The sequence below is a fragment of the Peromyscus eremicus genome, chromosome 9 (assembly GCF_949786415.1).
Source record: "Peromyscus eremicus chromosome 9, PerEre_H2_v1, whole genome shotgun sequence".
Taxonomy (NCBI): domain Eukaryota; kingdom Metazoa; phylum Chordata; class Mammalia; order Rodentia; family Cricetidae; genus Peromyscus; species Peromyscus eremicus.
Window position 1 is genome coordinate 63,773,768 of NC_081425.1, and position 11,204 is coordinate 63,784,971.

The 11,204-nt window shown below is 43.0% G+C and overlaps 1 long non-coding RNA gene across 1 annotated transcript; it reads right to left on the reverse strand.

Moving 5' to 3' along the window:
* Positions 1-407: 407 nt before the first annotated feature.
* Positions 408-7,944, reverse strand: LOC131919960 (uncharacterized). Its single transcript, XR_009381476.1, has 3 exons — positions 7,800-7,944; positions 1,433-1,559; positions 408-683 (listed from the first exon to the last, which is right to left on the reverse strand). It is a non-coding gene; the product is annotated as an uncharacterized LOC131919960 (long non-coding RNA).
* Positions 7,945-11,204: the final 3,260 nt, after the last annotated feature.

Here is an 11,204-nt window from a genome sequence, read left to right on the forward strand (position 1 = left end):
AAAATGCCTCCATAAAATGAGGCTGCAGACAAGCCTGTAGCCCTGTAGCAAATTTTCTTAATTAGTGATTGATGGGGGAGAGCCTGGTTCATTGTGGGTGGGGCCAGCCCTGGGCGGGTGGTCCTGGGTTCTATAAGAAAGCAGGCTGAGCAAAACATGAGCAGTAAGCCAGTAAGAAGGAGCGCTCCATGGCCTCTGCTTTAGCTCCTTCCTCCAGAATCCTGCCCTGACTTCCTTCGATGACTTTGATGACGAACAGTAATGTGAAAGTATAAGCCAAATAAACCCTTCCCTCCCCAACTTGCTTTTTAGCCATGATGTTTCATTGTAGCAACAAAATCCCTGATCAAGACAACACTGATTTTTTTTTTAATGTAAAGAAACAACAAAAATAAATCCAAGCCAGTATTTCTCAAAGTATTACCTGGGGACCTCCTGAGGTCCCTAAAACTCTTTTGGGGATCTCTGGGGTTGAAATTCTCTCCCTTTGTTTCTTGCTTCCCCTCCGTTCTACAGTGGAGTTTCCCCACTGTAGAACATGGACCACACTGTCTTCCTGCTTGACTGATGGCTTGTATGTACTCCAAACACGTACTTTACAATGTTCTCAACCTCATCTTCTCCAACAGTAAGCACTGACACATTTAACTCATGGACATGACGTTGAAGAACATCGTGGACTCCTGAGATGAGAAAAGTGAGAATTGACCATTTAAACCAACAGGATCAGAACCTGCTGTTCAGATTTGTGGAGAGGTTTCCTATGCCCACCTTTTATTATTAAATGAGCTCAAGAAAGTGAGGAGGGCTATTTAATCTGAAGGAGGTGTGGTGCCATCCATAAAACAGACTGGCGCTGCAGTTTTCTAAGGAATTTATATTGTACACTTAAAATCTGGAGGCTTTTCAAGAATGTATCATGAAACCACCCACAGTAAACCATCTCTCAGGACACAGAATTGATAACACAGCAGCCACCCCTCATTTGAAGCTGGTGACTGCAAACAGGTTTTTTGAAGCATTGGTTATTATTAGTAGAAGTATCATCATCATCATCATTTTGAAATCTTACCAGTGAGTCTTATTCGTGGCCTTCGGCTGTTCCATAGCTAACAGTTTACCACCATTTTCACTATACAATGATTCTGTGGTCCCAGTGTTGTGCCACAGGCCCAGGTAGAGCACACAATTTGATTTGCCTGGGGTTTTAGCTGCAGGGGTTTTAGATGCTTGTCTTAGCTAATGGATTGACATCTAGCTGTTTGGTGTTGCTTTAAAGACCTGTTTGATGGGTTATTCAGTCAACAAAATAAATAGGAAAGTGAAAACTCACCATTTGATTTATAACCAGGAGACATGGAGATCCAGATGAACATCAAACCTCATCAAAATTAAGAGTTCTGTTGAGCCCAGGAGTGTTAAAGTTACTAACCTGGCCTACCTGTACAGCTTGGTGAAATGGGCCTGCCCCAGTCACTGACTTCTGGAAGACATTGTTATCCTCTGAAGAACATATGTAAATTCCTATTGTTGGCAGCATATGTTGGAGCTGGAAGATTCTGGAAACAGTTGGAAAAGAACAAAATGAACTAAAAAAAAAAAAAAAAAAAAAAAGCAATTCTCCCAAAGTGCAGATTCTCAGAGACCTTCAAGAGAGGTAGCTCTGATTTTGATTAACCCAAGCTAGAACATAGTGTGCTTGGATACAAAGTAGGCAAAAGACACTGAATAACCGAGAATGTTTCGAATCTTCTACAACATCCTTGCAAAGTTATATTTTTTTTCTTCCAAGAACCATATAAGGTATAATTCTTGGGGAAGACACCCACCAAGCATTCCCCACATACACACAAATAATCTGCCCCTGCCCCCACACACACATGAATTCCTTGTGTTTCCGTGAGGAAAGACTTCCATTAAAATAACATCCTTGGGTTTGAGGAGATGATGCAGTGGGTAAGAGCCCTTGTGACACAAGCCTGGAGATCTGAGTTCAGATCCTCAGCACCTCAGAAAAAGTGGGGAGTAGGCAGGCACACTAGGGAGGGGGGACGGGAGTGCCCATCACTCTAGTGCTGGGGAGTGGGAGGCAGAAACAAGGGGTCCATGAGGCCCTCTGGCCAACAATCTAGCCCCAAAATGACAAGCTCCAGGTTCATGAAGAGACCCTGTCAAAAAGGGAGCGATGGAGCTGGACCCTGGACATCTTTCTCTGGCCTCCATGCAAGCAAGCACATAGGTGCACACACATGTGCACCCACCACACCACACACATACCACACACACCACACACACACATACCACACACACACATGTGCACCCACCACACCACACACATACCACACACACCACACATATGCACCTACCACACACACACACACCACACATACACACACACACACACACACATACCACACACACCACACATACACACACACACACACACACACACACACACACACACAATTACAAACTGGTTTTTCTTCTCCCCTCTTTTTCCCCATGGAAAAGAGTAACACCTAAACCATAAGAACTACAGAAAGTCAGAACACATGTCTGACCCTTCCTGTTTAGAAAACACTTGTTTCTTGGATAGGGCATCGTTGTATGTGAGGATTTTGTTCTTCTCTCTCAGCCTGGGCCTGGGGTTGGGGGTCTGAGTCTGACGCAGGATGGAATACACCCCAACACCCTTATCAACAGAGTGAACCCCAGTCAATCCAAGCTCAAGTCAGGAAGAAGAGTGTACTGGTAGACACTCTAGTACACAGTGCACACACTGGGACCCTCAGGCACTAGCAGGAGACTGTGATTTAGAAGACACACAGCGCACAGAGACGGCCACAGGAGGGGACACTTTAGAGCTTCGGCTGCAGAGCCTTGGCTGGCGCGGGACTCTGCCCTTTACAATGCTTTGGAGTTCGTGGTATTTCTTAACAGGCTGGAATTCAGCAAATACTGGTCACTTGGGGCATTAACTAAGAGGATGGCAAATTGGAACCTTTGAAAACTGCTCGGGGGCATTGGCACGGGCTGTAATAAGCCAGGGCAGCTGAAACATGGATTTTCTTGTGGGAGAAAAAGATTCTCTCTGCACAGGGCTTTAAACATCGGAACACAGAACACTATGTGGCTGCCTGTGCTGTTTCTCAGGTAGGCCCACGGGGTAGGAGGCTGGGACACGAACCCTTTAAAATATAGACTTTTGAGATGGGGGTGGCTTAGCCAAAAAATGCCTTCCACATGAGCATGAGGACGTGAGTTCAGATCCCTGGTGCCCGTGGTGAAAAGCTGGTCATAGTAACACATCTGTAACCACAGCACTGACACACCACACACACACACACACACACACACACACACACACACACACACACACACACAGAGGAGATGTAAACAGGCACATCTCTAAAGCTTGCTGGTGAGCCAGCCTAGCCAATTAGTGAACTCCATGTTCAATGAGAGACCTCATCTAAATCAACCAACAAACTAATCAATAAATAAGAAAAGCTGTTGAAACATCTGACCTCAAGAGCCTCTGGCTTCTCACATGTACCTATGTGTATATGTGTGGTGTACCCACAAACACGAACACACATGCACACACAGCAAACAATTAAAATCAAAATGTCGACTTTGGGGTCTGTGCCACAGGGATCTATTTGACACTCGGTTTTGATTTGTTTTCTACAGCTGTGCTTCCTTTCTCAGCATCTGAATTCAGGCCACAGGAAGATGAGATGGACACGCTGTCTCTCCCCAGTGCCCCTTAGAAGACATTCTACCCTTATTCCAGGTTACCTCAAGTTAGCACAATTTTTAGAAATCATATAAGGATCTGACTTTAGGTTCCCACAAAAAGGACTGTGGCTTCATCTCTCATGGGATCATACACTTTTTTAAATTTATTTTATAATTTAATTTAATTTTACATATCAGCCACATATTCCCCTGTCCTCCCTCCTCCAGCCCCCCCTTCCCCCCAGCCCACCCCCTATTCCCATCTCCTCCAGGGCAAGGACTCCCCTGGGGATTCAGTGCAGCCTGGTAGATTCAATAAAGGCAGGTCCAGTCCCCTCCACCCTTACCCAGGCTGAGCAAAGTATCCCTGCATAAGCCCCAGGTTCCAAACAGCCAGCTCATGCACTAAGGACAGGTTCTGGTCCCACTGCCTGGGGGCCTCCCAATCCATTCAAGTTAATCAACCTAGATCCCCTTCAACTGAAGAATGGATAAATAAAATGTGGTACATATACACAATGGAGTCCTACTCAGCAGAGAAAAACAATGACATCATGAGGTTTGCAGGCAAATGGATAGAACTAGAAAAGATCATCCTGAGTGAGGTAACCCAGATTCAGAAAGACAAACATGGTATGTACTCTCATAGGAGGATACTAGATGTAAAACAAAGGATGACTAGACTGCTACTCACAACTCCAGGGAGGCTACCTAGAAAACATTTTTATTTAAAATGACAGGAAATAACACCTCTTCGGTCCATTGAAGGATTCCAGGTTGGTGGAAATGTGCCTTGTCTCCAGCCAGTCCTCCCATTTAGTGAACTCCTGAAAGATGGTAGGCTTTGAAAAGGAAGGTAGACAGTGATCATGAGCGAAACTGAAGAAATAAATAACTCAATAAAAGGACGGCAAACTCAAATGTGTTCTAAAAGCCTGGACTATTCGGCATCTAGAAGTTCTGTTTGCTTGGATGGGTAATCAAAGAGGAACAGGATGGGCTTGAAAAGCCAACTTCAGTTTCAATATCAGATCGGGCTGTTTTCACAGTGAGATCAAAATAGAGAGAGACAGGAGAGGCATCGAGAGAAATGAGGAGGGTTTTTAAAGCCTTCCTGGGACTGGAGAGACAAGAGGGGTGGGGGGAATCACATCTTTAGGGCAGAAGACAAAGGAGCAAGGGACACACCGGACTCACCGTTTGAAAAGAGGGTCTGAGAGGAGAGGACCAGATTTCAGTTGTTCCATTTGAAGAGATAAATTGGGGCCAAGATGAGACAAGCTCTCTACCAGGAACTGTGGTGATTTCCTCACAGCAGCCAGGGTTCTGGAAACTGGCCAGGGTCCTCCTAAAGCTTCACACTGTCAACAGGCCTATGGGGGCACCATCCCCTGAAAACTGCTTCATGTGGTCAAAGAGCCTACGAGTGAAGGGGTACCACCAACCTTGAAAACAGATTCACGTGGTCAAACGATCTGGAGGGAGTGGGGGACCATACCTGACACCAGCCTCACAAGGGCCTATGGTGGAGGTTGGGTGGGGGTGGGGAACTACCATCCCTGAAAACAGTTCAAAGATGTTCCAGAAAGACTCTGGTAACCTGGAGCCTGAAAAGTATTTCACTCAAGTACCTAGAGATGATGTAGTGGATAACAGCCAAAAACTATTATAACACAGCTGACTTTGTTCGCCAGGAGAAGGTTCAAGCTATACAGTATAGTAATAACCACATAACATGCCAGTCAATAGTCTGTAGATGCAAATGTAGTCCAGTAAGAAGACACTAGTGACCATCTCAGTTTGTGTAAGGGCACTACACGGCTCCTGCTACACCTAACTGCTTTCCCTAAAACATGCCCCAACATTAAGAAACGTGTGACTGTAAAACGGGACAACTGAAGTCACACAGGCTGATCTGTGTGCCTCGGGAGAAGACTACAGACATCTGACAGCACCTGTGCCTTGGCACTTTAGTTTGCAAACCCACTCAAAACAAACGCAGCAACGCCTTGGTCCCATTCAAGATTTAGAGTTCAAACCAAAATCGCAGTAGAGCCAGAGACGGCATGGTCCATGAACGCATGGCCAAGGATCTCCCACAAGGGCTAAGAGTCCCGTGTGTTCAGCCTAAGCCCTAGGAGCAACACTCTAAGATCATAAAACTCCAGACTACGATGTTTGCTTGGGGTTTGAACCAACCTAACCTACCAACATGGTCTGGAACTTCCACAGGCAATAAATAATGTAAAGATTAGTCCTGGTCCTAGAACAGTGCACAAAAACAGTTGTAAAACTACATGGCAGGAAGCAGCCATTGACCTTAGTGAACAGAAGAGCTGATGCCCAACATGAGGTCGCAGCTCACAAGCGCAAACAGGCAAAAGTGTGCTCCCACAGCACAGACGGCAGAGAAGACCAGGTTGCCGAGATGATGGAACAGGTTTACAGGTACTATAATACAGACATACTTAAATACACAAAATAGATAAGAATGTCATAGTAAAAAATAATAAAGAAATAAATATATAAGCCATATTTAGAGGAATCAACTAGAAGTCCTTAAAATATAAAATGCAAAACATCCAACTACAGATTACACATAAACTCATGAAATACTAGTAAACTGGACAATCTAAGGAAATTGCCAATAAGGCATATACAGAGACACAGAAGAAGGAGAATGTGAAAAAAAAGAGGGTATAGTCAACCCAGAGAATGAAATGAATGGCTTCAGATTATATTTGAATCTTGAAATGCTTTGTGTTTATTTATTTCAATTAGCACGCAGAGTATTTGGCCCCAATGACATTTTCGAACAAAGTTCTTCTTATCTATCCCCCTCCCCTCTACTTCTCCTCATCCTCTGGTCTCTTGGCCCCTCCCACCCCCACTAGCCTCCTTGCTGCTCTTAAGCCACAAATGTCAAATCTTGAATGAAACACTTTAGTATCAGACATTCCCTGACTGTTCTATTGTTGCCCAATATTTCAATTTCACTTTTTTTTGAAATTTTATTCATTTATTTATTTATGTATTTTTATTTGTGTGTCATGGCATGCAAGTGGAGGTCAGAGGACAGTTCTCCGAGGCTGCTTCTCTCTTGCTACCTTGTGGGGATTGAACTTGGGTGGCCAAGCCTGTGCCCAAGTGTTTCTATGCCCTGAGCCATCTTGCTGGTGTTTACTTCATTATCAGCTCTCCAAATTAAGTTATTACTAGTGACAGTTCTCTGGTAAATATGTATTGAGACTTATTGACATTTGTCTTGTTCATTCAAAACAATTTTGATGTCCCACCCCTCTTCTCTGGCTTCATTCCGAAGTACTTCTTGGACCCAACATTTCTGTTGTTGTTTTGTTTCGTTTCAGGATTTATTTTTATGTATGTGAGTATATGTGCGTTTCTGCAAATGTATGTGTGAAGGTACCCCTAAAGATGTGAGGTGATAAACTTGGAGGCCATAGAGTATGTCAGATACCCTGGAGATGGAGTTAGAGGGGCTTGTGAGCCCCCTAATACGAGTATTGCAAACAAAACTTGGGTCCTCTGCAAGCCATCCCCCCAGCACCCTCATCTTATCTTACACTAAGTGTCTAACGCAAGAGGTCCAGAAAGAATTTAAGACAGATTAAAGTCCTAAATATGAAGAGCGTACCATGCACAGGAGATGTTCATTATGATCTTGTATCATGGAACAATTTATATAATAAAACATAAAAAATCATAATCATCAAGAAAAACACATAATTCACAATGCTAAAACTAAAATTTCTGTACCAGAAAAGATACTATATATAATCAAGGCAGAGACTCCACCAACAGTAAGAAGGAGGTATTTGTACCCTAAACTGTGTAACAATGAAAGATTTTCGTCTGGAATCTAGGTCTGGTAATACAGTGCTAATAATGGAAAAAGAGGGACTCATGTGCCACTTGTCAGACGACATTGATTCAGTTCCTTAGGGAGCAAACCGGGCAGTTTAAAGATGCTCATGTCTAATTCCAACTGTCTCCAACATTTAACAGACATGGCTGCATAACAAGGCAGTGGAAATCACCTGGGATGATCCAGGCAGCATCCAGAATCTTGGCTCTTGGGTTTTCCTATCCACTGTAAAAGTCTTCAAAGTGCATCTTACCAGAAATGCATGAGATTACTTGATGAGGTACCATTCGTAACAGCAAGACAATTATTATCAAGTTTCATCTGAAGAGGAAAAGAATCAACAGTCATTCATAGGACAGAACATTGCAGAGTCATTGGTACAAATCATATTTATACATATAGTATTATAAACTATAGTAAGGGGAAATAGTGGTAGAATAACATAGTACCATTCATGCATATTTTAGAGCATAAAATGGAAGCTGGAGAGATGGCTCAGTGGTTAAGAGCACTTCCCGGTCTTCCAGAGGACCAAAGTTCTGTCCCCAGCACCTATCAGGCAGCTCACATTCCCCTATAACTAGCTCAAGGAGATCTGATGCTTTCTTCTGGCTTCCATGAACAACTGTACTCGTGTGCACATACCCACACAGATACACTTACTCGCATACACACATGAACACACACAATTAAAGCTAAAAAAACATAAAATAGACTATCTGTTCATTAATATATCATTATGTGAGGAAACCCCCAAAAGAATATATAGAATGCATTCTAACTTCAGGACAATAACTTCCTCAGCCAGAACTAGGCAGAAGCAGAAAGAAAGGGGGAATGAGTAGGTCAATGTGTCTTTAAATTTTCTTTTAATGGAAGTCTGCATGCCACAGGTATGTGACTGCATGGACAGACAGCACTTGCCTTGTGATTTTCAATGTGAACCGTACTTGGCAGTCTCCAGCAGTGCGTGCTGCTCCAGACAGTCAGCTGTGCAGTGAGAGGCTTCTCCACAGCCTGCTGTGATGCTCACCTGGCCTGCTCCCACATCAGACACGTGGAAAGGCATTTTCTATCTGATATTTTTGAATCGTTGGGTTCACTGGGATGGCCTCGGTGTAGATGACAGCCACATCTGTGTTATCCTGGTGCTGTTACATACATATAGATTCTAATATTCACACTTTGCCGGTCAAACACTGGAGTTGTTAACTGAATCTTTACAGACAAGTAGAAAGAAATTCTAGGTAACTAGATCTGCAAAAAGTTAAAAGCAGAGAGAGAAGTGCCCGCCATTTGGAAGAAGCAAGGATTGGGTTAACATCTGAGCTGCGGTTCTTCTATTTCTCTTGATTACTCATGTCACATCTGATTTTACAGTTAATTTGAAGGGCTTTCCAGCAGGTGGCCCTTTAACAATCGACCTCTTAAGAATAAAAGGACAAGAGATAGAGGGAGACTTTGTAACAGAAGATTCAGACTGGAACGGACACTGGGTGACCACATCATGTGGTGCCTGCTTGGATCTGAACTCAGAATTCTCCACTAAGTAGCTTTCCCACACACCAGCCAACGGCCTCTGGCTTCAGCACTGTTACCTGTAAAGTAAACATGACACTGGTCGCTCTTTGTAGGGCCATTTTAAGGACTAAATAAAGGGCTTATGTAAAGTGTTCGCTTAGCACCTCAAAATAGGTTAGCAAGTACTCGATAAATGTTTGCTGATTTAATTACTATTTTTATTGTAGAAGTTGAGCATGAGACATAACTCTCTATTTTCTCCCAGTATAGAAGCAAAGAAAGTAATTCAAGTGGTTACTTAGACCCTGTTCCTCAGGACTCAGGGACAGACAAAAGGACAGATAGTCAGATGGATGACAGCAGGGGTAGAGAGGAAGGCATGCTGGAGAAAGAGAAGGGGATTTCTTACTAGTTTGATGGTAACCACGTGTTTTTGCAAGTTCTAAATTCTAAGAGTCCTTCATATGATTCTCCAAACAATGGGCCTGGATCAACTAAATACACACCTGATCTGACAGAAATCGAGACGCTCCAGTGTCCCATCCCATTGTACTCTGAAGGAAACAAAGTCCTGACAGATGTTCTGAGCCTCTGCCTCACTGAAAAGAATCACTGAGGCATGTGAGCATGCATGCTCACACACAGACACACACACACACACACACACACACACACACACACACACACACATGTGCACTCTGATCTACCATGATGGGTATTCTATTAAAGTGTCTGTAAGGGCTGAATGACTCACTCTCTACCAATCACCAACAAGCAGACTCAATAACACCAGTCTTTCCCAGTGTACTCCTTATTACCAGGGAAGGGTTTTTAGGGGAGTCACAAAATCACAAGGGGTCCAAATTTGAAAGGCTGCTGTTATTCCAACCTCTTCCCAGAAAGTATCAATTTGTAGAATTTTATTCTTTCTAGATTTTTCCTTTGGCTTAATCATTCTAGGATTACATAGAAGAAAAAAGATCCTGTGAACAGGTGCTCTAATTATGAAGACATTTATGGCCACGGTAAAATATAGGAAAATTAGTCCTAGCCTAGATCTTCACATGTACGGGGGGGGGGGGGGGGAGTTGGTCATTTTTCTCCATTTCTGTTATGATCCTAACAGGCTTCTCCAGGGGTAATTCTGTCTCTGGCTTTATAGTGAGCCTTGCAAAAAGCCAACAAAAGTTATAATCTGCTGATTGAAGAAGTCTCTGGGCTTACTGTCAAAATAGCCATACATTCAGATTGCCAGTTTAAAAGTTGGCATATCCAATACTGTCTTTATAGGTTATTTTACACACAAAGTGTGTGTGTGTGTGTGTGTGTGTGTGTGTGTGTATGTGTGTGTGTACAGGTGCAGGACAGAAAACAACATTGCTTGTCATCTTCAGAAACACTGTCCACCTCCTTTGACATAAGGACTCTAACTGGCCTGAGAGCTAGACTCACGTGCCCATGCTTGTAAGACAGACACTTTATAAACTGAGCCATCTCCCAGCCCTTATTCAAAATCCAAAATGTTGCTATGAGAAAATCTAATGAAATTAATTCTCTCACTAACAATTATTTTCATCAAAATTATCTTTATCTTATAAATTTATAAGGACTCCATGGTACTTTATTCTAAAAGAGCTATATATATCAGGGTGGGCAGTTTTTAAAATCCTAAGGTATTCTACATGCTACTGAAAAAGGATAGGTTTATAGATTAACCACAAAGAAATTTCTATAATGAGCTGAGAGTGGAACTAATCTACAGGTAGAGAGATGTGAATTAAGAGGGCAGTCATTACTATGCCCACTTATGATAGTAATAGGCTCACCCCTTGTGAAGCCAACCATGATTGTTGGCAAAATTTATAGTACTAGACCTGTTTGTTTCCTTCAGTGGGGTAAGCCTTAAATCCGAGCAAAAATTGGTTGGTTACCCCTATAACATTTGTGCCACGATTGCATCCTTGAACATATCTGGCCGCACTGTTCATTATTACAGTTCACAGGGTTCAAAGTTAGGTAAGACTGTTAATGGTTTTCCCCTAACAACCTATAAGCA